Source organism: Plectropomus leopardus, chromosome 9 (assembly GCF_026936395.1).
Source record: "Plectropomus leopardus strain MGB_pleo_1.0 chromosome 9, ASM2693639v1, whole genome shotgun sequence".
In the NCBI taxonomy this organism is placed as follows: domain Eukaryota; kingdom Metazoa; phylum Chordata; class Actinopteri; order Perciformes; family Serranidae; genus Plectropomus; species Plectropomus leopardus.
Genome location: NC_142184.1, coordinates 15,172,940 through 15,194,799, shown reverse-complemented (window position 1 = coordinate 15,194,799; position 21,860 = coordinate 15,172,940). Strand labels below are relative to the sequence as shown.

The window sequence follows — 21,860 nt, the reverse complement described above, 5'->3', positions numbered from 1 at the left end:
TTTAATTTTTTTTTCTTTACTGATGCAGCAGTGTGTGCAAGCTTGTGGTGATAATCCGCTTTTTAGGGAGGAGTGAAAGTGTTGCGCCTCATTGCTACCCACCCAGTGAAGCAGATGAAAACAGGGATGGCACAACAACAAAAAGCCCCATCTCACAGGGGAAAACAGTTATTAACAAAACAAAAAAAGAAAAGCATTTTAAGGGGGTATCAAATACAGTACTGCGCAAAAGTCTAAACTTTGCTATTTTAGCAAGGCTATAATAATAATAATACACAGTCATCTCTTAGTAGTCTCTTTACTGAAATATCAAAAACGCATTTTTTTCAGAATAGAACAACTTCAACAGGCTAAAAAGATTTCATGTTTCACACTAAATATTGACTTCAGTGTGAAGAAGCCATTTTGTTCTAACTTTTTGCTGTTTTGATGCATTGTTCACGTTCTCCATATTCTTTTCTTAATAAAGAAATTGAGGCATAAATATATTATATTGATATTTCAGCTTTGCTAAAACAATAAATCTATGGTGGCTTTGCAAAGTCTTGTATTTGTGCATTTGCTCCACTTCAAAAAAAAAAAAAAAGACCATTGTTATGATAAATTTTCATTCAGACTTTTCACCACCATAAAAAATATTGGAACAAAAGAAAGGTGATGTAAGTTTGGGTAGTTTTCCCCTCCACTACACAGTGTGGATGAGACAGCTGAGTGTGCTGTTGCTTGTCCCTGGTGGTGCTGAAAGAACAGCTCCCGTCTGTTCCAGTCTCACTCCAGAGTCTGGATGAGTGGGCACTGACAGCCTGACACAATCACACCCAAACTCAACAACCCCCTCCTGAGAATAACAGGCCCCGCTTCATGTGATTGCACATGATTATATGAGCCTCTTGTACAGGGGAGACTGCAGGCATTTTTATGAATTGTTTAGAACCTGAAAGCCTTGATTCATGGTGGAGTTGGCTCCGCTTTTATCTGCAGGGGGCCCCCTTCTTGGAAATGAGCTTGTTTCAAACTCTTTGCGCCCTAATTGAGCTCGATGGCTGCGAGTAAATGAAATGAATTTGCACCACTAATTTCAAAATGAGTTAGCACGGCTTTATGGGAACACATCTCTATTCCTGTTGGCTGGGAGTCGACTGTTTGCCCACTGCTGGTGCTGCAGTGGAATGGGAAGCACAGCAGGGCAGCAATACAGCAGATTAATTATTTAAAACACATCTTCATAGCAAAATATCTAATTACTTGAAATACCATGTGGAAGTTTTTTGAAAATGTGCAGGCTTCTATACAGTTTTTGTGGCGTGAGGATGGCGGCGAGAATCATCAGAGCAGCAGTGTTGGTGCTAATGATTTGTAGTCGCAGACTGTAACTCACAGTCTTGTCATCTTGTGTTTTCTTTTAGTTCAGTTAGAAAAACCATGGGCTCTGTCTGTAAGTAGCTGTTTAACTGCAACTGTAAGAGCATCAAAGTACTTAACATGCTTTTAAACCCCCCCCCCCCTTCCTTTTGTTCTCACGCATATACACACTTACACATGCAACACTTTTTTTTGTCGTCCTCTGGGGTTTTTGGGCTCCATTGGCTGGACAGTTAGACTGATGGTCCAAACCACAACCTTCTGCCCTGCTTCGGTTCCTACCCACTCTTTGTAGGCTGAGTTAACAAATAAATATTTTATTATTTCAAGTTGGTAAAACCCTCCAGTGATACTTTGAAGCATCCTCAACACACTCGTTATTTGTTGCAGAATGCAAGAGTTGTAAGACTTCCTTTTTTTTCTTTTTTTTTCATGCAAGCTGTGTAAAATTAGGTATGCATTTGGGAAATTCATACGGTTCAAGGGGAGAAAGGCGATTCCTTAATTTTCTCTCCTCTTTCCTCCTCACACCAGGTGTTCCAGCATGCCTCTAAGGCCTTGTTCAGACTGCCAGCCCAAAATCCATTTCCATACCGAGTTTAGAGAGTCTGGACTACACAAAAAAAACACATGCATTTTTTTCCAAATGCATCGATAACATCCAACCCACATTTTGAGGCAGTTTGAAATCTGATTCTGATCGTATTACTACAGATACATCTCAGTGTGGTCGTCAAATTGGATTTCAGGGTGTCATTTGTGTAATGTCACTGTTCCGCTGTAGCAGAGCTTTTGCAGCTGAGCTGTGTGCGAGTCTGCCTTGCCATCAAGTGCTGAAAAGCACTGATGAGAAAAAACATACTGGACACTTTTGAAGTTAACTCTTGGGTCAGCGATGAAGCTTACGAAATAACGTTACCTCTGTTTAATACCTCTGAATTGTTTCAAGCTAACGTTCACTGTTGTGCAGTTCCAACAAGGGCTCCAGTGCAAGCGTATCCCTTTGAGAAGCTTTCTAATCCAGGCTTAAACTGTCGAGTCATTTGGGGGACTTTGATAATTCCATGATGATAAATCCAACACTGAATGTCTCATTGTGATTATTTATCAATTTCCATTTTGAAAGCAGTTATTGTTGGTGTTGTTTTCACATGCTTCCCTGTTAGAAAGATGCGTCACCAGCTTAGCTACATGGTTACTGATGCCACGCTGTTACCACAGCAACCCATGCAGACAGGTTGATTCCATCTGGACACACATATATGATCTGTTAACTTGCAAATAACAGTGCAGGCAGTCTGACGTAAAGATCTGATACGAGAAACAAATCTGATTTCCATGCAGTTTGAACGTACCTGATATTCCTCTTCCAACAACAGAGATCGAGTTCTGTTCTGGTTCCCACATCTTATTTTGAATCGTTTGGAGCATTTCAATAGACTGGTTCAGATCTCGAAAAAGTTGCTTTCCAGCTCAAACCAAAGCCATCAGGTTTTCCTTGACCCAAAGTGTGAACTTTGACAACATATGTGGGCGTGTCGTATTTTATAGATTGGAAGGAGAAGATGGAGTAGGCCAGTGAGAAATTATTGGAAAAAAATTGTGTGCAGTGGGCTCATTAATAGATTGTCCATGCTTGTTTTTTGCATAAAAAAATATTATAACAGATCAAACACTTTGCAGGTAACCAGTGTAATCTGCCATCTTACTACTGTTTGTGATCAAATTTATTTATTTGGGCAAAACTCTGTAGAATCTTTTTTCAAGAAAGTCCCAAGACTTCTGTTGTGCATTGTGCAGCACCCAACATTGATGACACATCCTTGATCTCAAATCTGGTGGAAACGTGGGCTTGTTCACTTGACAGCAAGGTTCCAAGAACCGGTCCAAGACTGAGAGCTAATTGGAGGAAAAAAGGGTGAAGGTGTGAAATGGGGGTGTGTAGGTGTAGACAATGTGCAAAGTTGCCCAGGCGCTCAAGGGTGAGGAATCTGTGGATTTGACAGCTGTTGTCGTGTCTGCATTTCTTATTTCCAGAAAGGTGGGTTTAATAACCAAAGTCAGATCTGCACACGCCTAATTGCCCTTCAGCGCTTATTTTTTTACTATGGTACTGGTGGTGATGATGGCACTGATAATAAATTATATGTGAGGCCGTATGATACTGTATAATCAATACTTACCAGAAATGAGAGCTCCCAGCCCATCTACCCTCATTAGTCTTACAGCGTTTGATTAGTGTGTGGCAGCCATTACACGTTTCTGAGATTGTTTGCAACTGCAATCCATCAAGTATCAAATGATTCCAGTCAAAAGCGTCAAAAGCTTGAGAGAACACCTGTTCAGTTTTAATTAATGAAGCGAAGCAGGGATTTTTTTCTCAAATCAAAGCAAACGTCAGCTCCACAGAAAGTGTTCAATTTGTTGTCCTTGTCGATCTAAATTACATTTTCACATAGATTATGGGATGTGGTCCATAACTAAGCAATCTAATAGACTTTTAAGTTAAATCTTTACACTTGGACCTTTCGGTCAATGACCTCACTCTGAGCTGTCCTCTTAGCCCACTTCCCTCTTTGTTCTGAGTGAATATCACCAGGTCATTTTGTTTCTCACCCCTGTGATAAATGAATCATCAGGGCAGCTAAATAGTGATTGTAGATTTTATTGCTGTATGCTAAAAATCATGGCTGTCTATTCAGGACATGAGTAGCTGCTGAACTGTTAATGCTGGGAAATTGACATGAGGGATAGATTTTTCTGAGGACCTAGGAGGGTTGATCAATACTGTTGCCATGGTGAGGCCGATTTGCTGCTAAGATGTTTTTATTTCACTGCCTTTCATGCTGTGTTGGAAATGAGAAGCAACAATGCCACAGGAGGAAAAAAAATCAATCAGCCAAACTTTTTGAATTGTTACCAGGAGCTATGATGCTGTGCACCTTTTGAAAAATCACCCAACCCGTCGCTGTCTAGCTCATGAGCGCCCAGTCACTCACGGGGAGGACAACACTGTAGTTGAAAGGAGCGGGCAACTTTGTCCGTTTGTAAGTCCCGGCCTCTTGAATGAATCATGAAATTGATTTTTATCCAGATGACATTTACATCAGGGAGTGTAGCTCGCAATTCTCTGTCGCATCTCTTTTCTCAAAGACCGAGGCAAAACTTAGTATTGAATACAGGTGAACTCCGTCTTGTCCTCGTGTCTGGGGAAGCGGCCCCTTCAGACTGGCTGTCTAAGTGAGGCATTGACGTCCTCTGCTCTCATAGCCCTGACAGGCTTCGGTCGGCTTTTTATCTCTCGTTTTTCACAGAATCATCACTGTGATTGATTTGAAGGAGATTGAAGCCTTGCAGTGTGATCTATTCAGCCGACAGTGGTAAAGACAGACACCGAAGGAATATGAAGGCTCTCTGCGCGTGTTACATAACGAGCTCTCAAAGTGACACAGAATGGCAAAGGTTAATTATGTCTGTTTTTCTCAGCACTGTTTCTATTTGTGCATTGATTCACACAGTGGTGCAGGTCAATTAGTCCCATCTCTGCATTGTTTTCAGCCCCATCATATGGGGGCATGGTTGGTGTGTCAAGTATGCACTATATGATTTTATACTCATGCACACATATATGCACGCACAAGACCTCCATTACTATTGCTGAAAAATGAAAACACAACTCCCTCATGGATATTTTATGATCCACTCTAGAGGTTTTGACTCTTGTACTTTCTCTCCGTCACTTGCTAGATGGCATTTGAAACACAGAGACACCACTCAATACATTATAGCTTTTTCACAAGGATGTGAAACATGGACAACAAAGAAAGTTCTTTCACCCTCTCATCTAACCTGGCAGTTCTAAGTTTCAGCATCATAGTTTTAGGAATACTTCAACCCAAAATGATTATTTGTATATCAATTACTTACTCTGAGGAATTTGTGAAGAAAACTTTGCTTTACTTCCACAGTGACTAAAGAGAACAAAAACCTTGAAAATTCTTTGTCTATTGAAGTAAAAAGAAGTCAGCGTTTAACAACAACTAAACTGCATGAAAATATCTGTTTACAAACTCTCACACAACTTGTACGGTTTAATTCAAGTCTTATTTATCCAGTCATATGGACTTCCCAAACATGCATTTTGGCTAAAGTCCTACTATTTAAAATACCCTCATGTACAAGTAGCATGCCTGTTTTCATTGAGCAGAGTTCATGGAGAAAGTGCTGAATGCACGACTGGATAAATGTAGGTTTGGGTACCATTGAGATGTGAACCTGTAATTCCATACCATAACCCGATAGTACTTTTTTCTCTCAATACTTTACTTTCTTTGTAACAATAAAAATGTAATTTTTAAACAAGCTGCAGGGGTGATATAGTAGAGTATAAAGCAATTCTGCTCCTCAGCTCATCTCTAATCATACACATAGGCTGTCTGTCTTTCTGCTTGTGTGCGTGTATCTGTGTGCTATTACTAAAATGATGTAGAAACGAAAATAGACCAGATTCCTAAACTATCGCAGCACTTTGGTGCTGCAGTGTAGATTTTGCTCACTGGGAAGTAGAAGGAGCAGCCCAATGGAGCGGTCACAGAGCTACATGTCCAACGTCTCGGCTTCGTAGTGCTTTGTGGCACCTCCACCCCTTGTCTTTACCTGGTGCTCTTACCCAAATTCGCTCCCAGGTACTAGCATTTTGCACTTCACAATTTAAGGTGAACTGGTACTTGGTTGTACCAACGTAATTCAGTCGGTAGCCTTAAAAGAACTGGGTTAAGTATTTAACCCCATATAAGTGAGACTTGGATTATACTGTATATATTTGTTTTAGAGTTTGTTTACTCCAGTTTATCAAGAATTTCTCAATTTTGGAATTTTTGTGTTCACTGTGGAGGCATGTGAAGACTTCACAAATTCACAAAATCAAAGTAACATGGGGTGACTGATGACATACAAATGAAAATACAGTAAAGTACTCCTTTGACATATAACTTAACTTATTTAGAAGCTGTTGCATTTATAATTTATCACATTAATTTCTTGAATTTAGCAGCTTGTTTGTGAAGACTTTTTTTATTAAGTGTTAGCAGTTAGTCAAATGACTCTATACTATATAATATATATCATACAAGAACAGAGGAAGATAGGTTGAGGAAGGCTCAGTGGGATTTATCTTGTAAGAGGAAATTGAAAACTTGGCTGAATATGGAATATGGAATAAACCGTCAAACCTTCACCATCCATCTCTCTGGAGTCGTGAAATATTCACAATAGAACAAGGGAATTACTGAATATTAGAATATGAGTCATACGAGTCTATCGGTCTGGCTTTCCAAGGGGTTTTGATTTAAGTTTGATTTTGCCCCAATAATCAAATGGAAGACAAACTGTATACTTTAAAAAAAAGCACATAAAAAAAATGGCAGTAGCTGGGTAACAATAATTTGCGACAAAAAATACCCACACACTTCTATTGTGTTCCAAATTTTCCTTTTATTCTGCATGGACATGACATCATGTTAGAGTGCGGTTGTGAGCACACTTATAGATGAGCTGTGATGACACTTCACACATCATGTGTGAATTTGGCCATTGATAAAACACATGATGACAGCATGTCCAATTGTTAAAGCAGTGGGAATGAATGTACTGCACCTATGTGAATATCACACCAACATTACACTAAAAGCAGAGCACCTGAGTCCCTGAGGGAGACAATTTGTTTCTGAAACATTGCCACGTCCTTGTAGAATAAAAGAAGTATTGGGGACAAGACAGCACAGTGCGGGGGTTTTTTCTTTTGTCTTATTATTTTCCATGCAGAACACAAAAACAAAACACTAAATACACAACTCTGGAAAAGCAGGTCTGCTCTCTCAAAACAATGAATACACAAAGACATGTATTTTATGGTCTAATAACACTAGCAAATAACAAAAATGCCTGACAGTCTTTTAGAGCTGATGAATCATCAGTCAACATATTTGTGCTGGTTTTGTAGAACAATTGATCTTGTTCATCAAACTTATGCAAATACCAGGGCCCCCACAGATCCTTAAAAAGGCATTTAAGTAATTAATCTAGGAAAAAAAGCCCTTTATTGGTAATAAAATGTCTTAGATCAGCTTTTCTTAAGTCTTAAAACTGCTGTGACATGGGAGGTGCGATTTTATGACTCATTTTCTTTCTGACATTGCATTACAAAATCTCAATAATTGGTAACAGCTATTTTAATTTTAATTTTTTTAAATGACTTATTGAATGCCTCTTGCACTAATGTCACATTAGGATATCGAAACCAACTACACTCATATGATCTAGAATCTAGCCGGTATGCTCACAGGTGGAGGATCTGTCACTGTACCCTGGACGACATGGGGAAGTGCAAATTCAACAAAAAATGGCTGTCTAACCAAGATTTTGCAGCATTGCTGAAAACCGTTAAAGGCAATGCACACAAGGCTCGGTGTATTTTAGGCAGACGGTTTTTCAAAGCTGGATAGAAGGGAAAAAAGGCAGTGGCATCCCACATGTAGAGTAAAAAACACAAAACTGACAAAAAATCAAACAAACAAAATTTAAAAAAACGCCAAAAAACAGCAAGTATTTTACAGTATATTCTACCCTCATCGCTACCATAAGAAATATTCTATTTTATATTACAACATTTAGGCAAAATTGTCCCTATTGGTCTTAAATTTACACATTAAAAATGTCTTAAAAAGTCTTAGGTCTAAGTTGCCTATTAGCTGTAGGTACTTTGAATATAGAAGCATAAAGTTAGAAATAGTTTCCAAAACCTGCAAAACTACAGTACTGCATCTAAACATATTCTATAACTAAATAAATAAATAAATGTTTTTATATAATACTTGTAAGGTGTTACAGTGCTAATAAATGTAATACTGCCTAGTAAAAGTAAGTAAAAAATAACAAACCCTAAAGCATAAATGCATACGAGAATAAACAGAGGATCTAGAAACTTATAAAGAATATGTTGTACTTTTATTATTCCTGTGGATATGCTGAATACATTATCCATGGTCCAGTGATTCGCACTTCTTATCGCTGGTACTGAAAGCCCTGCTGGTTTTACTTCCACCTATTTAATCAGATGCTGACTTATGACCCGATAAGACCAGAATTGGCAGGGTGGAATTTACTCATGCTGTGGCAAAAAGCAGGTGGGACCAGAAAATAATGCAGGCAGGGTCACAAGCGTAATCTGCAGGTGTTAGAGTGGCTAACAGGCTAAGAATAGCATTCCACAAGTTTAGAAACTTCCATTTTTTATTGACTTTGTACTCCTTGTTTTTCCTCTATGCCTGTCCTTGCACTAATGGACAGTCACACTGCATGAACCCTCTTCTTCTACTGCTCGTGCTCTTTAAGCATGCAGTTACAAAAACAGGAATACAGACAATCAATATGTACTTAAGGACAGGTCAATCCCACCTACTCTTTCAAATTGGCTGTGGGCCGATGAGTCTCTCTGTCTCTCAGGTCAGAGTTCAATCAGGTTGAACCCTGTGAGAAGTGAATAAGGCAAGATCAATTCAGAAGCAAATGTGGCAGTAGATGCAGATGAATGCATTTAATTGAAGTGATCTTGTTGGACAGAACAGCAGCAGCAGTCTGAGTTTGAGTGCCAGGATTAAGCAATAACATGTAGATTTAACGTTGGAATTGGGAGAAATAAAGACGATAAAATGTATTTGAATTAGGATATTGGCAAATGAGAGACTCCAGACTATTGCTGGGCAATATATCAATATTATAATGATACTGTGATATGAGACTAGATATCACCTTAGATTTTAACGTTGTAATATTCTAAGTGTCGTCCTGGTTTTAAAGGCTGCATTACATTAATATGATGTAATTTTCTGATCTTACCAGACTATTCTAGCATATTTGACTAAGTCTGTAAATGCATATTTGCCTTATTTGCTGCTGTGGAGGTAGAGCAGGTCGTCCACTTGCCAGAAGGTTGGCGGTTCGATCACGATCTCAACACATCAAAGTGCCCCTGGGCAAGATACTGAACCCCAAATTGCTCCTGATGGCTGTGCCATTGAGTGAGTGGTCGAACGACTAGAAAAGCGCCATACAAGTACAAGTCAGTTTACCATTTGCACACATTATATCCACATTACCAGTGTAATCCCTAAAATATCCTTGCAACATTTACACTGAGGTATTTAACCCCTTTACATCTGAATCAAGATCACTTTTCTTGTGCCGCATTGAGATGCATTTCACTAGCATTTAAACCTCTAAAATACAATGACAAGGAAATTATTGGATAATTAGCTGGTGGTGTTGTAATATATTTAAAAAATGAGGGACAAATGTACAGAAAACTGTATTTCTAATTTTCTCAATCATATGTGTAAAATTGTTACAAAAGAAATAAAAAATAAATCATTTTCAGCACTTCCTTGAGATTATTTTCTTGTTTTTTTTGTTTTGTTTTGTTTTTTCCCTTTTCTTTTCTTAAGATTATTTTCAGTTCATTTCCTTGTAAGTTTTTGCACATTTTTGCAAGGTTTTGGGCTATTTCTTGTTAATTTGCTTGTCGCCCTCCCATGTTAAAAAAATAAAAAAACAAGCCAATTTGCTACATACTGCCTAGCCATAATTCAGACCTGCAGAGACCATAATTAGACTCATAACAACACAGAAATGTAGCCTGACAGCCTGATTTTTCAAATTCTCGTCCTTTTGGCCTTTTGAGGAGAAACAGTGTTGAGAGGGAGCGGTGTTGCTCTCATGTTCAGTGAAGCAGGTATATATTTTCACACACACAAACACGACTCAGAGTGTACAAGTGATGCAATATTAATAGAATGAATAAAATATCCCTGTGTCAAACAAGTTGTCATTGCGCCTGACATGAGGTCATCAGGTCAGCTGCCTGCCACGGGGAGAATATGAGAAACCATGCACGCCTGATATTAAGGTCTTGGCTATTCCCACAGGCCTAGGGGGATGGTGCGGTTTATTATTCAGACACATAATAGCATGCTATATGAATAAATGTTTCTCAATGAAAACACAGCTGGTACATTCTTATTCCATTCTTCATTTGTTTTCAGACCTATTCTAGTTTGTGTTATGATTGTAGCTGGTAAATATCCTTTCAGCATCTTTAATGAGGTGCCATCCCTCATTTAGGTTTTGGTTTGAGGTCTTTGCTTGACGATTGCAGCAGATCGGCTCTCCCAGTGAGGCTATTACCCTCATTTTTTCCCACTGCATTGGGAGGGGGAAGAGGGCACCTGCTTAAAAGCTTAGCTCCGCTCACATTGAGGTCACATCAGCGTTCCTTCAAAACGTATTGTCGATATGACTGTAAAATGTGACAAGAATAGCACTCTTAGACTTTGTTGAAAGTTTTCTGCAGTTTATCTGGCGAGCAGAAGGAGCCAGAGAAGAGGAAACCCCATTACGTCCGATCCTCTTACGGGGATGAGTGGAGAAGCATGAGGAGGTCTCTGCTGGCTGCTGGTCGGTCTCTCACTCATCCATCCAAAAAGCAAGAAAAAAAAAATGTCCCCGTTGCTTCAGCAGAAAACGATCAGTGTGGGCTGAAAAGCACTATCACAGGGCTAATTGTAGTTTTTGTAGTTGTTTCAACTCAGTGGTCTGTGATCCATGGAGCATTCTGGACAGAGCCTGAATTACAAAGTCACTCAGCCATAGAAGACTTTTGTGCTATATGACTAAATAACATCCAAGTCTGCTTTCATGGTGGAAAATTTCATACGAGCACAAAACGTCTGTATAGATCAGTAAGAATTTTGCCTTTTAAATATGATCTGTTTACCAGGAAAATTCTCTTCCCACAGCTACTCAAATCCTGCTAAATGAGTTAAGTGAATTTGTTAAAAGGCTGCCTTCAGTGCTGCCTGCAAGAGTGTCTGCTGCTTCAAAAGGAGGCATGTTGTTGTGGTTCCTCTTAGACCTGGGTTGTGTGCTTTGTTCTCTGTTTTATCGCTTTCTCAACACTTTCCCCGCACAGCTCTAAAATCACATTGCACCTTAGAAATGATATTGCACTTAAGACTAATCCTGTGGATCTACTTGTCAGGGAGAATTCCCTTGTAACACATAAAAGATGCAGCATTTTTAGGAAAAAAGTAGCAAACAGAAGGTAGCGAGACAAAGCGGCTACAGCCATGCTGGCAGCTTTGTGAGGCTGCACTGTAAAGCACAGCTGTTCTTTGGATATATGTGAACAACAGCTTGCTAGCATTCTCACAATGGCAGTGTTAACTGGCTCATGTTTAGAAGGTTTAATGTTAATGCTCAACATCCTAGTTTAGCATGTTGGCATACTAACATTTGCTAAGACTATGCAAAACGCAAAGTAGCTTGACAATGGCTGTCAAGAAATTTCTCTTAAAATCACAAATGTCAGACTCATGATAATACTATATGAAAACTCAGGAGATCACCAAAGTCAGTGTGAATCATCCTCTGGGGACCATGGGTGTCTCAATTTCATGGCAATCTGTCCGCTAGTTTTCAAGAAATTCCTGTCAGGACCAAAGGTTTATCTCTGCAATGCAGTTGCTAAAAGAAATTTTGGCATTGCATGTTTCTGCAAACCACGGTTACTTTACGTTTGTATGTTTCACGCCTATTATATAAACGTTTCCATAAAGACAATTTTGATTTCATGTATATGAGCTGACTTTGTCATTGGAAGGTGGAGGGGATTGTGGATGGTGAGGTGGCTTCCAAGATGTAGACCACTGTTGAAGACCAAGAAACAACAAAACTGATTTTTTATTAGCAAGATATTAAAGCGTTTCCAGTGACATTTGTGCGACCAAACCTAGTGGTTTTTAGCAACACAGCGGCATTTCCAGCTGCAATTGACAGGGTATTTTGAACCATAACATGATCTTTTCTTAACCATAACCAAGTGGTTTTTGTACCTATAACCACGTTAATCACAACATTGTTCAGAAGCAAAGTTTCAACATATCTGTTTTATTAAAACGTCAAATGTTACATATCCATGGCTTGCAGAAATATACAATGCCACCATTTATTTTGGCAGTTTCGGTTGATCTACATGTCTGAAAAGTGAAGCCAGTGTGGATGTGCCTTAAACCTGCATTCGTTCTAATAGTCAGCAGGGGGCGACTCGACTGGTTGTATAACTCAATGAGAAAATTACCATATATCTCACTTGGTTTATGACCTCAGTAAACGGTTTCCTGATGATTTCCTGGTCTAAGTTGCCAGCTTCAAGTCCTCCTCAGCATATCATGATGTTAATCTTATAAATTCTAATCCCTTTTAGAGTAAATTATATAAATAAATAAAAAGGGTATGCTTTGAGGCGGGCTACCTTTTGATTAACAAGTGAAACTAAGGTGATGTCTCTGGGTTCTCAGTCAGATCTGCCCCTCGCTCTGTCACGGCCGCACCGTCTTGTCAATATGGTGACTTCTGGCTCCAAACAAAAACAAGATGGAGATGACCAAAACGCTAAACTCAAGGCTTCAGAAGGGCAGCCCACAAACCAATGCATGACCTCACAGTCTATGTCCACATCTTCTATACAGTCTTTGGTCTGGACCAAAGTGGTAGACCAACAGACCCACATAGCCATGCTTATGCCACAAGCATACCAAGCTCTGCACATGGATACACACATTTTCAGTGTCTTGGTCCCGCTGTTTCCATAGTTAAGGGTAACAACCACATGCATGCAGAAAGATTAATAAAACACAATAAACTTTGTCCAATGTGCTGCCAACTTACAAAGCACAGGAGGTGCACTGCTCACATGGCTGTCTTGCTTTCCCCGGAGGCTGGTGGCACGAGGCTCTGTTTGGACTGCATGCCCATGTGAGGGCTCTAATGTAGATAGGCATGCCGCTGAAGAGCAGTGAGAAGTAGACAGGGAGTCACCGCACGCCAGCTTGAGCTGCAAGAGAAGGGAGAGAAAAACACAGTGGTCCTTCTTCTGCAGTGTTTATTTTTTCTCAGTTACTTCTAGTGGTATCAAGCCATGTAGATACAATTATTTTAATGTTTTTGTGCCCCTGTTACATCATTTTTTCTCATTTGTTGTTGATTATTTTAACTAAGAGATTAATATAGTTGGCATCACCAGGAAAACCCATTTGCCTCCTTTGTTTTAGGGTAGAGGCAGAAGAAGTATTTACATTCTTTCCCTTAGTAAAGCTAAAAAAATATGCGTAACCTTTGTTCTTAATAAAAGGCCCAAAGTCATGCATATTCAGGGCGATGCCACTTTAGTGACAGGCTGTCTGTGAGTCTTGCTGCTCCACAGCACCAGTCTCTCGTTCATATATAGTCACTTCTGGCTCCAAAAACCCAACCTCGTGATGGCCAAAATGCCGAACCCAAGGCCTCAAAATGGCAGTCCATGTACCAATGGGTAACATCACAGACGCTACGTCCATTATTTATACAGTCTATGATGAGAGCAGGCTGGAAAAACTAGTTATGCAAGTGGTTTATTATGAATTAATGTTTAGTTAAAGTAGCATTTTACTGTTTTCACTAGTCGAGCTAATCATAACTTCTTTATTTTTTGCTATGACAAAATGTCCTATTTCATGAGCTGATTATATGTTTTGTGTGTGAAATTTTATCAGCTAAGCAACTGGTAATTAAAGCTGTCAAATAAATGAAGCAAAATGATGGGTACGACAATCCCTTGGAAATGTTGTAAAGTTGAACTACTAAGTAGCATAAAATGAAAGACTAACTCAAAATTGTACACCACAATAAAATACATATAGAAGCAAAAGCCATTATAGTAAATGTAGTTAGTTATGATGTTTGTTTTGGCCAAATTAGACCAAACCTGTCTTCATAGTTAGACAGTGGTAAATAATAATAATAATGATAATAGCTTGGATAAATACAGCACCTTTCACAAGATCCAAGGGTGCTTAAAGTGAACTGATCCTTTTAAATTATATTAAATTCAGTACTCACGTTCATACGTGCTTCTCTGGGCGTGTGTGTTAGTGTGTACCAGTGGATCTCTGGGATGTCAGGGTCCAGTGTGCTCTCTCACAGTATACATAATGAACTGTCATCGGGATTCATTCCTTGTCCTTCAGCTGTGTTATTACAGCCGGGCCTGAGGGTGCATCAGAACGGTTGCTAACAACAGATAGTAATATATAACCATTATATCAGCCTGCACAGTGTGGACCTTTATAGGGAGACTAAATTATTAGAGTGCAGTGTTGGCCTCGGGTGTTCTTGGTAAAATACCTGTTGATTTTACATGTGGAAATGAAAGAGTGGAACTTTGGTGTTTCATTAGCTTCAATTTCATTTTGTCTGTATTTCCCTCGAGATGGTGTTTGGCGAGTGATGCTGTTTGGGTGTGTTTTTCCTGCCTGGCAGTGCAATGGTGTGTGAGCTCTGTTTGAACCTACAGTATTTGTGTGTGTCTGCTCTTTTGAGCTTATAAAGTATACCGTGCCACAGCAGCCAGAGCATACATAAAAAATCAGCTGACAGGATAACTGTTTTCAGATGCAAATCCTTTGGGATTTCAAGTGCTCTCTGAAACGCCTGCATGTGACAGTTGCATTGATTTGGGGGAAGACCTCAATCACCATTGACGTTTTGCAAATTAGAGAAGCTCTTTCCTTTCAAATAGGGTTGCTTAAACTGCAATTGACTAGCGGACAGGAGCCATCACTGACAGAATACAGTGTTTTTTAACTGCCTTATCAGTGTTGGAGCATTCACATGTGGCTCTCGACAAGGCTACAAGGATCAATAGCATGTAATTTATCAATGGATTATGCATAGAGCTGTCGAGAGCTCTCTACCAGGGGTCCAGGGGCAATCCAATGTGATATTTGCCAGTAAATATACCCGAGTCTTTTGGGAAACAAAACCATCTGTGTGTTGCATCAGCCAGTCATTATTCTCCCTGCAACCCTGCCAGTAGATATAGCTCTACAGTGGTGGAAGAAGTATGCAGTTCCTTTACTTTCGTGAAAGTAAAAGTTACAAGAAAAATCCTGCTTTGAAAATGGTACTTAAGTGAAAGTGAAAGTAAGTATAATCTGGAAATGTACTGAAAGTATTAAAAGTAAAAGTACCCAATGCAAAAAAAATCTTAAAAAGACACAGCCAAAAACTCAAAATATTTTTTTTAAAAGAAAAAAAAAACACTTAAAACTCAAATAAAAAAAGCATAACATACCTCACCCAAAAATTAAAAAGTATTTACAAAAATAAAAAAAGATGTTTATCAAAATATTTGGCAATTAATTATATCTTAATCATCTAACTGTTGCAGATGTCCTTGAGTAAACTGCTCAATAAATTAATTAATAGCAAAATATTGTATTTTATAAACTCTTCTTGTGACTTTTTATGTAAAAATCTTAATTTTTACCTAATATCTAATGCTTTGTTTTTCCCTAAAGTGAAAAATAGTGAAGTGACAATATTTCCCACAGAATTGTAGTGGAGTAGAAGTAGCATGAAACAAAAATACTCAAGTAAAGTACAAGTGCTTCAAATTCATACTTACAGTATTTGAATAAATGTACTTAGTTTCTTTCCACCACTGCAGTTATATGATGTATATGTTATTTAGGAGTGCTTCAAATGTTTAAAGCTCACTATTGTACAACCCTGATAAAAATATATATATTTTTATGGTGGAAATATGCCACATTAAAGGGACTTGCCTTCTAACTAGCAACATAAAACTGGATCTCACAAGGTCAACCAGTAAATTTCAAAACAATGGTTTGAATTCATGTGGAGAAGAATAAGGGTTCGGCGAGGCATGTAGTGGTTATGGTTAAGGTTAGAATTAATGTAAAGCCAGATTTATGCTTGATGCAAGGGGGTAATGGGAGCCCCTCTGTAGATACCTACGGCAGCTTGTGATTTATAATTTAGCTTTAGATTTCATAATCCCACCACTGCACCAGACAGATGCATTGTTCGTGATCAGGCAGTATCTTTCTTTGTTTATATTCCCCCTAGTAACAGTTGTTTATATTCTTTCATTTCCTTTGTGATATGGAGCGACGGTGGGCTACATAAATACTTACAGTAGAACTGGAGTTTCATTTAGTTTAAATGCCTATTTTACTTTGTCTCATTACTGAACACCAGACGACTCCCCTGTGTGGTCACTGTGTTCATTCATTTGCTGTGATGGAGAGTGAAGGTTTCAGTGAGCAGAAGGTTTGCAGTGTCTTTTCTAGGGGTTACTCATGAAGAGCACTGAGTCTTTTCTAAATCTGCTTAAAGAAATATTTCATCGATAAACAGAAGGCCTTCACATTAAACTAGGCCATCTATGCAGTAGAAAGATGCAAATTCTTGCATGACCAGAGAAAAGAGAGAAAAAGGGTGCTTTCCTGCTCAAGAGGTAGAAAACCTACAACTACCACAATGCTACCTGACGTACGATGAAATAGTCCTGGCAGCCAGCCAGATCACAAAAACATGTTTCTGAAAACATTTTCGATAAGAAATATACAATGCAGTAACAGAATCTTGGTTTACATTTGATAGGCCCTGCTAAGTTTAATCATATTTTTTTTCAGCCTCCATTTTCACTGTGCAGGAAGCAGTGTGGCGCCAACTTCCTGTTCACAAACCATCGCCATTACGGCAAAATGGGACATTAATCAGCACTATCTAGTTTTGTCGTTTGATGAGATTTTAATACGAGTTTTAGTGGCAGAGAGACCTGTGTACTCTTTGAGTACGTGGTGGTGGCAGCAGGGCTCGCTGACAATATAAAAACAACAAACAAACATCCTTTAGTTTGAATAAATTATGTAATTTGGAGGAGCTTCACTTTGGGGGAAGAAGGGATATCTAGGCACTGGTGAGATGGAGGGAGGTTCCCCACTGTTCATCTAGACATACTACTCACATTGTTTTGATACAAAGTTGGTTGCCCAAGTATCCTTTTAACATTGTCCTCACTGTCTCCAAAAGGAATCTCCAAAAGCATCATAAACCCAAACCCAAACTGACCTCTCGCAGTTTTTGTGGTGCCTGTATGGTATCTCTGTAGCCCCAACGTGCAGTTAAAATTTTTAGAGATCTAGAGATATGACACAGCCTGTGGCGTAGCTTTGACATCTACATGCAATAACAGCTTAATTGATAACTATAAATCATGCGAAGGAACCCCGTGTTCACCCAAGCAATTCTTACAGACTGAAAATGCTCTTGAATGTGCTCTTCAGAGCGTCTCCAGCTGGGAGTGCTTCAGAGCGCTTTGGGGGTGCAGCGTTTTTTCAGCTTTGGTTGTGTTGGATTGTTATGATACTGAATATCCATGGAAGTGGCAATGTCTGCACAAAGTGAAGTACTTGTTCTGGAGGGAGGGAAGGCTGAAGCATGACAGGCTTAAGGAACGACCCACTGGTCTGTGTAGATTCATGAGATGAAACGTAATAATATATAAACAGTGTATTAATAGATTTCTCCTCCATTGTTGTTCAGCACTTGTTAATGTGGTTGTTGGTCTTTTTGGAATCTATCTCCCCTCTTTCTCTTTCCACTAATTAAAAAGTGACATTAGGACTATCTTAATGTGGGCATGTTTTTAAAGGGGAGACTCATGGGTGGCCATTTTCATTCAGATATCTTTAGGTCAGAGGTCAAAGGACTCCTGAGAAATGACCATGGCAATTTTCCATCACCAAAATTTAGTATTACTTTGGAGCCTGATTTAGTACTCTTCCTGAGAAGCTAGATATTTGGTACCACTGGATTCTTTAGGTCCTCTACCTTATATGACACCAGTTTCATTGCTCTACCTTTAAAACTCAGCACGTTACAGCTTCTTAAAGACGGGAATGTTGGTCAGTGATTAACGGGATTAAATAAAAAAACACGTTATGTATGGACCTTAATTGCATTGTGATTAACACATTAACGCTGACCGACCTAATTGATAGTATAATAACATATTTTTCCTCCATTTCTGTTGTTGTTTAGTGCTTGAACTTGTAATGGCTGGTCTTTGTGGTATTTGTCTCACCCCTCCTCCACTGTGTTTGGCTGGATAAGTGACAGTGATGCACGCAATGTTTCATCCAAAGTTGAACATTTTTAACTCTCAGTGCTGAGACCAAAAATGCTCAAAATGCAGCACTTGGTGAAGAATAGGTTTCAGCACCTAATTACGCTACTGGTGTTTGTAGTGAAAACTTTGCTAATTTTCAACCAGCTGTGTATCATAACAATGTGGGTAGTATTTGTAAATGAAGTGTGGTTAACTTTCCTCCATCTTACTAGCACCCAGATCTTCTGGCTCATCTCTCAGCCCAAATCCACCAGATTATCGCTGGCTACAGGACTGTTGCTCAAAGTACAGATTGTACCAGTGCATTTTTGTATGCCTGATACTAGAGCTCTGCATGGAGCTCAGGCTCCTGCTGGATTTCTGACCATTACCGGCCTTTCCTGCAGAGTGTGTATCAGCTTCTGCCCGCACCCACAAACATTCTGACCATCCCTGCTCGTGCAATAAATTGATGATCAATAGAATGAGTCTCTTCCTATTCCACAAGAAAACACACCACTTTACTGTGGTGTTAAGAAAGATATGCATACCTGTCTGTAAAAGTAGCGAAATTCTGTTCTAGTGCTTAATTACATTCATAATTACAGTTATTACTATTACTATTTTTATTATCTGTAATATTCCTGAGATATTCCCTCAAATGTCCGACTAGCCTTGCATTTCTTTTGTGTTGTTGTAATGTTTTGCTTTTACCTTCTTTTCTACTCCACTTGTTGACGTCTTCATCCTTCATGTTAATTAATCTCTTGGACTTTTTTTTACCTTTTGCTGCTCCCATCACGGCAAAGATAAAAAACACCCGTTCCTGCGAGATTTGTGTTGGGTCCCATGGGATCCCAATCCCAATGCAGTCCTATAATTTATACCGCATGTGACATAAAGAGTAAAGAAGCGGCTTGAGAGATAGAGACCCGCCACCCTCTTTCTCTTTGGCTTTCAAAAAACCAAGATTGTGTCTCCACATTGCCTATTTCTCACCTAAAATGTTTTTAGAAAAACATTTTAGTTTAGTTTTTAGAAAAAAAATTTAGTGCACTGTTTGGCTGTAGTACAAGAACTTGTAAATAAGTGGGCGCCATACTGCTGTTTGCTGTATTGTGTGAATTGAAGCTAACAAACTGATCAAACATTAAAAAAAAGGAAGTGCTTAATAAATATGAGCCAGGAATCTGTTACTGTGTTGCCTATTTCTCACCGCAGATGTTTTTAGAATCATATCTTAGCTAAAATTAACTGTTATACAAAATCATTTTCTTCCAGCCATATTGTTTCCTGTCAAAATGGACCAGCATGGATTATGTCACTTACCAGCGGGGGTGTTTATTAGTCTGGTCTGCTGCAGTGCATTTTGGTACTTGTAGGTTTTCTATCTCTTGAGCAAAAACCAATGCCACAGTACTTTTTCTCTGTTTTCTCTGGTCACACGGCACCCATCTTAAAAGTATTTGTGTCTTTTGAGTGCATAAACAGCCCAGTTTTATGAAAGGACAATCTTTTCAGCAGTGAAACACTTCTTTGAGGGTACTTTTTGGCTAAGGGGTTGTACTTATTCATGCAGTGGTTATGGTTAAAGTTTGGCCAAAGCCTCCAGCCTATAAATGTGCCTCAGTGTACTGTCCTCCTAAGTAATAAAAGTGTGTATTTGTTTGTGTGTGTGTGTGTGTGTGTGTGTGTGTGTGTGTTATTGTTGTTGTTGTTTTTTAAGGGTGGCAATAATCCTACGCTCTCACCGCTCAAGCAGTTTACCAGTTACTGTGCACAGTTGGAAACACATCACACCTTTTTATTTGGAGAAACCATCCACACAGAGGTTATGATTTTGAATGTGCTCTAATGAACATAAAATGAAGAACTAAATAAACACAAGGCACTTAAATGCACCCACTCTGTTGGTCAGAGCACAAGTGGCTTGGAGTAGTCTATTTAGCACAAGACTTTGGTGCATTTTTCTGTACTGAGTCACTCTACAATGTGAATGTTTATTTGTTTAGGCCATATGCAGTTCATGTAATACTGTACTGCTACCGTGTTCAGAGGTTAAGCATCAGTAATACCGCTACAGAGGAATTTTCTCTGAAAATATTTATATATAGGTATATGGATGACTGTCTGAAAGATTTCTGACAGTGAAGGCAAGAAGTTCTTAAAAACACACATTTTTATGTATGAAATACTCGTTGAAATAAATCAGAACATTTCATGCATTTTTGGTTTTCGAAGATCAATGAAGCAAAAACTTTAAAAGTCTTTGTTGCAGATCGTCTAATGTCTTTGTCTTATTTCAGCACATTTGACAGATCGTGTTATGAGCAGACTTGAGGTGTTGAGATGTTTTGAGAAGACGCATGTTAGTGCTCTATTTGAAAATAAAGATAAGCCTTCAGTAGCGGTGTGTGACAGTTCCATTGTTTTCGACCGGGCCTATTCCTGTTTCAGCTGGTTAAGTTGTCTGAGGGTAATTGTCTGATCTGGTGTCTGGTGCACATCTCTGATTCTGGCTCTGAAATACATGTCAGTGTGCAGCCTACTGACACTTTGTCTCACTGCGAGTGGAAGTTATGTGAAATGTGCGTGTCACAAAAACACATTCCACATAAATCTTCTCGGTCCATTAGTCGAGACACTTGCTCTGATGAATCATGATCTCAGTGAGAATGAGAGTCTGTTTACACAGAATAGCTCTATCTGAAAGACTGTTGGCAGGTTGCTCAGTACAGCACTGGAAAAAGCTTCTTGTGCTTACTGAGTGGACAATCGTCCATTGTTCTGGCTGTGCAGCGGAGCCAGTGTGTTGTGTGAGAGGACTACCAGGTCAGACGTCCTTAGTGATGCACTTCAACAGCAGCACAGGGCAGAGTGGAGAGCCCATGGGTGGCCAGGTCACAACTGGACGCAGGATCATTTTCATCAGAGAGAGCTGCAGGGAATATGGCAGACAGACAGAGATTTTAATAAACTTTACTTAAAGGTTTTTAGCAAATATACGGCAGCTACCTTTCTTTACACCTCACTGCTCAAGAGCACATAACAGTTTAATGTTTACTTGTAGTGGTGTTTTGTCAACGAGATTTTATTGCCTCCATTTTTTTCAGGGGCAGTAACACGGAAGATCAAGAACACTGCCAAGCATTATGACTTAATAATATACTTACTTAATACTATTACAGCACATAATAATTTACAAATAATTTACCATGATTATCCAAGCGTTCAGCAAAAGGGAGGTAATGCAGTCTTGCAATGTATAATTCAGTTCACAGTCTTAGTAGAAAAGTCAGTCTTTCCATCTCACGAATCTCTTTGATGATTTCAAGCCAGTTATCTACTGTAGGCGGACCGGCTTGTAGCCATTTAAGAGTGATTGCTTCTTTTGCTGTAAAATACTTTTAATAGGTTTCTGTTATATCCT

At 39.1% G+C, this 21,860-nt stretch overlaps 1 protein-coding gene across 3 annotated transcripts in view; it reads left to right on the top strand.

Annotated features, from left to right (window-relative positions):
* The window catches only part of LOC121947349 (metabotropic glutamate receptor 7-like), a 186,410-nt gene that overhangs the window by 59,446 nt on the left and 105,104 nt on the right, over positions 1–21,860 (top strand). The gene's annotated exons all lie outside the window — the stretch shown is intronic.